Genomic DNA, 6,000 nt, shown 5'->3' with positions numbered 1-6,000 from the left:
CGAGAAAAGTCAGAGGCAAAACTATACAACCTACACTATTCCCTGGAGCACAGTATCAGCCTATACTAAAAATAACTTCTCAAGCCTCCTCAAAAAAGTTGCTTGTCCTGTCTTTTATTGTTAAAGTTTTAGTTTCTTGAATGGAAATCAAAGGGCGTAACAAGGCGTGGAAAAGTGCGTAATGCTGCATGGGCGTGGAAATGTACGTAATATTCGGCGAGGCGTGTCGTACTGGTCTCTGGCCGCGCCCTCCAGCTTTCCCAGCCATTCGTCGGGCGGGAGCCGGACGGAGTGGACGGCAGTGGCTGCTTTCTGCAAGCCAAGGTGAGATGGGCCTTCTATGGAGGGATCCGTAATACGACACTATTAAAAGCAGAGTGCTGGCTATAACATGACGTCAGCGGCTGATATTCGGGCGACAGCATCATATAACTGCCCGCCGGTGTTATCCATGGATAGGACCAATCATAAAAGTCGTTACGGCCGAGGCGTTGGTACAGCGTCAGCCGTTGGTTGGTAGAAAGTTCTGTAGGAGGGGCTTGTACTGTAGAAGAGTAGTGTTTGTGTGTCCAAGGCTGCAGCGAGGTCAAGTTAGGTGGGCCTGTGCAAGCATGGTTTATAGGTCGTTACTTTATTAGTCACTTTGCCCCTTTCTGTAAGCAGCAGAAGTGGCCGGTGACCCTTGAGATGGGTGATCAGAAGGAAAACTGAAACTTCCAGCCTCACATGGTAGTTTCATAAGTGTCTAACCCTCCCAAGCCTGTTCTATAGGAATGTGCTATTCTAGAGTTTAGGCTACAAGGTGTCCTATGATGGGCAATGACGTCATGATGATGTCATGTGTATGTTCATTTATAATACAAGACGTTGCATGGCTTCCGGTGCAGAAGTTGCTTTGGCACTCTGGTGATTCCTATAGCCTGGGCCTATTGCTATCAACTAGCTAATGTGGATGCCATGTGAATGTGGTAGATGCCCTAATGCCCTTTATCTGCATGACAGTCCCAACGTAACGTTACAACCGAAACCAACATCCGTAGCTGTCGTTCCTGTGCTATGATACAATTAATATTACTATACACGGCACAGTTGGGGGGTGGCTGACGTGTACAGGGGTCATATAGATGGTGGGAATAATCTGTGTGGTAGATCACGCTACGATGGCCTTTATGGTACATAGATTGTAGACCCGCTAGTTGAAATCGCAGGTATTTATTGCTTATTGCCCCCCATGTACTTAGCCGAATAGTATAATTGAAGTTCTCCACATGCCAATGGTAGTCCCAAAGTTCGGTGATGTCGTACCCGTGAGAACACTCCGCTCTTCGGACCTGAGTTACGTCAGTGTGGTTTCTTTACCTATCCAATACGAAGTTGAGTTCCCTTTACTCGGGATAACGTTTGTTGGATCAGTAAATGTTACTTCTGTTGCTTTTCTCACTGCAAGATCAAAGTGCCGTATTAGAAATGTCCATACTGAATATCCCGTGGACTTGGTATAGAATCTGGCAGAACGCTTACAGGTATACTTGCGTCATCTTATGATGCTTGTCATGGTGCGTTTACCATTCCAGCTCAGGGTAGATTGTCTGGATGTTCGTTTCCTTCCACAGGAAGTCTGAGGTGCAGAAAGAAGGCACCCCCCCATGATCTGATAAGTGTGTGACCTTCATCATAAGTTCTGAATTTGTAAATGCACCGGGCAGGAGGTGTCACGCACACAGTGGTGAAGGTTACGTGAGGGTTAGGGCTGTCAAATAACCACAGACCCACCATGTATTCCTATGGACTGAAACTGTGCGGCCCCAGGGTGCAGTGTACAAATAAACAACAATTCAGACTAGTGAGTAAGGTTCACATCTGCGTTGCGGTCTCCGTTGTTCATAGAAGAACGAAAATAATGTCAGTGACTGATCCGTCGCACAATGCGCACGAACAGTGCCTGATGGAACCAGTTAGGGGGAATATATCAACAAGTTTACAACGGTTTTCTAGCGAAAAAAGTTTAATACCTTGGTGTACACTGCAGTGTGCATTTGCGTCCTTGTTACTTTTTCTTGCCGCTTTCAGAAATGGGCAGAGTTTAGCCAAGGGGGGCTTGGCCACCAACGGAATGACAGATCTATCGTTTATGCCAGAAACTGGCAAAAGGTATGCCGCAAATCTAGATTTACATTTCCGTCAGATGACCACTAAAGATGCAGCAAATGTGTTGAGGTTTGCACCTCTTAATATATTTGGCGCATTTTCCATTAACCTAAATTAGTTTGACTGGCGGTTTGACATGCCAGTCTCCATTTATTTCCGCCATTGACTTTTAAAGGGTTTTGTCAGGTTTCAATTCTGGTGCTGCACTGTTTTGTTTTTTTTTCCAGCATTTTTGACCAAATCTGTGATGGAGGCTCCTAACAGAGCCTTCAATGCAGATGTGAACAGAGCCTAGCTCGCTGTGTAGGGACCTGCCTGAGAATGTATTAAAATAATGAGCGAGGAGCAAAGTGACACAATGCTAGAATAATGGCATCCAACCGTATCTATGTATCTGAGAGTAGACTATACCAATCACACTCTGTAATAGGAGAGCAGTGGCTGGCAGGGTGACAAGACATGTTGGGGGTTGTAGTTTCACAATCGCTGTAAAGCAGGGACTGACTGGTTTATACAGGGAGATCCTGGAAGGTTTGCTTACAATGAGTAATTGTCATCCACACTTTGGATTTAGCTTTCTAATGCCTATCATTAGACATGATCCTTTTTATAGATATAATGAATAGGGACTGTCTAATGCTGGGACTGTCATCTATGTGTAAGTATAAAAGTATGCATGAATAATGCAGCATGTAGTCACACTGCATTATGTAGTGGTTATGAGAACGATGTATGAGCGTCTGTTCTGTACACCGTGCTAATAACATCTACATACAATTGCAGTGTCTGATACTGTGCTGCGGTATTTCCTTAAAGTTAACTTTTGGTGCTGTATTGGCGTTCAGAATATATCGGGAATCTATATTTGAGGCCATTTTAGCTTATAAAAATCAATACATGATAATGCAAAGTTCTTATTGGAATTGCTCTTTATACACGCAGTCTTGCTTTCATAATACAAATGTAGGACTTAAAGCGGTTTTCCCATAATCCTTATTTATCATCTACACACAGGATAGATGATAAATATCTGATTGGTGGGGGTCTGACCGCTAGGACCCCCATTGATCACCAGAGTGGACTCATCTGGGAGTCCGATAGGAATGGAGCGGTAGCATGAGGGAGTTAGGAAAGATGGCTGTTGGTCAAACGAGCATCTCCTGTTTTCGGGCAGCTTAGTGGCACGTAGTTCATTGTGGAAAATCTGCAGTAGCAGAACAAATCTCATCCACACGTTGCGTGAAAAAAATATCTTGAAGGTGTGCATAAATTGACCTCCGGTGCAGTTTTATAATACGTGGCCTTTCAATTTAGGCTACAAGCACACGTTGCGTATTTTGCTGCGGAAAATACGCAGTAAAACGGCAAGAAATTCGCAAGAAAAAAACGACATGCAGGTGAGTTTTTATGCATTTCTCGCGGAAATTGCGGCGTTTTCATGCTGCTGTGGGTTTTGCTGCGTATTTCTCCAGAACTAGGGAGATGGAGTTCGCATGCAGAATCGTGGGATAAATTGACATGCAGCGGTTTTGAAAATACGCTGCCGTTTTGCTGCATGCAAATATGCGTGGCAAAACTGCACGTAATAATCATTGTGTGCATTGACCCTTAAGCTTTGTATTTGCTGCTTGTCTGTTGCGGGTTTTCCCCCATTGAATTCAATAGGGAGGTAAAACCCGCAACAAATACCAGATGTCGTAATTTTTACGGCGGGAAAGCAGCAATTTCGCGGCGGAAATTGCAACTAAAAAAAAAAAACTATTCTACTTACCCAGATCTGTTTTTCCGTCCAGGCTGGCCTCCTGGCATTGTTTTATCCCATGTGACTGCTGTAGCGAATCATGTAAGGGTATGTTCACAAAGACCATTAAAAACGGCTGAAAATTGTAGAGCTGTTTTCGAGGGAAACCCGTCTCTGATTTCCAGCTGTTTTTGAACCCGAAAACGTTTTGTTTTTTTGGAGCAGTTTTTGACACCATAAAAAACAGCCCAAGAAGTGACATGCTCTTTATTTTTACACGCCGTTTTTTTAAAGTGGCATAAAAAAACACCCCGTCTGAACTAAATGCCGTTGATCCCATTGAATTCAATATGCGGATGTTAGTAGGTGTTTAGCGGTTTTCAAAATGTCATTTACAGCGAGACTACGCCTGCTCTGCTGTAAATCAACCACAAATGCTACAGAAGTATCAGGATTCTGAATACACGTCCTGGCTGGAGGTAATGTATATTCACTGTCAGGACACTTGAGTAGCGTTAGTTTGTGTGTATGTGGCTGCATAGTGTTCTAGTAAGATCGCTACGTGCTGTGTAAATGAATGGAGAGAAGTGAATGACGCTGATTGGTCAGCGTCAAACACTTCTCTTCACAACTTCCACTTGGCCAAAAAGTAAAACACCCCCAGTTGGGCATTAAGAAACTCATTAGCATAAAGCTAAAATAGGTCATAACTCCGTCAAAAATGACAATTTTTCTAAATAAAAACCACTGCTGTAATCTACATTACAGCGCCGATCACATTATGTACAAGATAGGGCACTTATAATGTGGTGACAGAGACTCTTTAAAGGGAACCTGTCACCAGCATTTCACCTATTAAACCAGCAATACCTGGTGGTAGTGGGTGAAAAATCATTTTTATTTAATCTATAATTATCTTCTTAGTCGGCTCTGTGCCTTTTAGTATTCAGTTTTTTTTTATTGTTCCCGCACTGTACGCTAATCAGCATAAAAGAATCATATCTGCATTCCTCAAGCCTTTCTGAATTAACCCTGCCTCCTTACTTTTGATTGCCAGAATTCAGGGTGGGACAGTTTTCGGCGGTGGGCGGGCATAACAACAGGAACCAATGAGACTGCCGGATTGTTACCATAAAAGGCGCAAAATGTTTGCAGACCGTTATTTACAGTTGGAGGAGGAGTTTAGGAGAGGGAATAACGGCAATGAACTTTTAAGTGCAGCGGCCAGCAAGGGGTCAGAAGAGTTCAATAGGTGAAATGCTAGTGACGGGTTCCCTTTAAGTATTTTTTTTTTTTTTTTTATCATGTACATAATTTTGTAATGTACTAGTCCTTCTCAATGAATTAGAATATCATCAAAAAGGTTAATTTATTTCAGTAATTCAATTCAAAAAGTGAAACACTAGGCCTGGGCTTCCATAACACCTCAGCAGTGCCACAGGCTGATCGCCTCCATGCCACGCCGCATTGATGCAGTATTTCATGCATAAGGAGCCCCGACCAAGTATTGAGGGCATATACTGGACATACTTTTCAGTAGGACAGCATTTCGGTATTAAAAATAATTTTTGAAATTGGGCTTATATAATATTCTAATTTTCTGAGAGACTAAATTTTGGGTTTTCATTAACGGTTACCATAATCATCAACATTAAAAGAAAAAAATGCTGGAAATAGATCCCTCTGTGTGTAATGAATCTATATAATATGAGTTTCAAATTTTTAATTGAATTACTGAAATAAATAAACTTTTTGATATTCTAATTCATTGTGAAGGACTAGTATATTCTTTTGGTGCTTTATATTTCCCCTGGCCTGGTCTAATGCTATAGACCGTTTTAAAACAAGGACAAGCTCTAGACACGTCTGACCTGTGTACATGTTCTCTATTTCATCTTTGGACACTGGTAAAGATTGTTCCCTTGAATCACAAAAGTCACATCCTTGCAAATCCCCTTTTGAAAGACTAAGTAAAGTCTGTAATGGCCACTATATACACTTTCTATCTTAAAGGGGTTTTCTCATCAGGGAAAATGGGACCCACACCCATCTCTAGAAAGGGGCCCCCTAAACCCCGTTCTACCTTTTCTCTGTTCCCGCTGCAACTTTCC

General features: G+C 42.5%; 1 protein-coding gene across 3 annotated transcripts in view; it reads left to right on the top strand.

The window, feature by feature from the left end:
• Positions 1 to 217: 217 nt before the first annotated feature.
• Positions 218 to 6,000, top strand: part of OGDH (oxoglutarate dehydrogenase) — a 58,786-nt gene continuing 53,003 nt past the window's right edge. For all 3 annotated transcript variants that reach the window (XM_075858655.1, XM_075858654.1, XM_075858657.1), the window contains exon 1: positions 218 to 324. The gene's annotated coding sequence lies outside the window, so the exon portion shown is untranslated. The remainder of the gene's footprint in view (positions 325 to 6,000) is intronic.

Source organism: Rhinoderma darwinii, chromosome 3 (genome assembly GCF_050947455.1).
Source record: "Rhinoderma darwinii isolate aRhiDar2 chromosome 3, aRhiDar2.hap1, whole genome shotgun sequence".
Lineage (NCBI taxonomy): Eukaryota > Metazoa > Chordata > Amphibia > Anura > Rhinodermatidae > Rhinoderma > Rhinoderma darwinii.
Note: the sequence above shows the minus strand (reverse complement) of the source record. Positions and strands in the feature narration are given on the sequence as shown.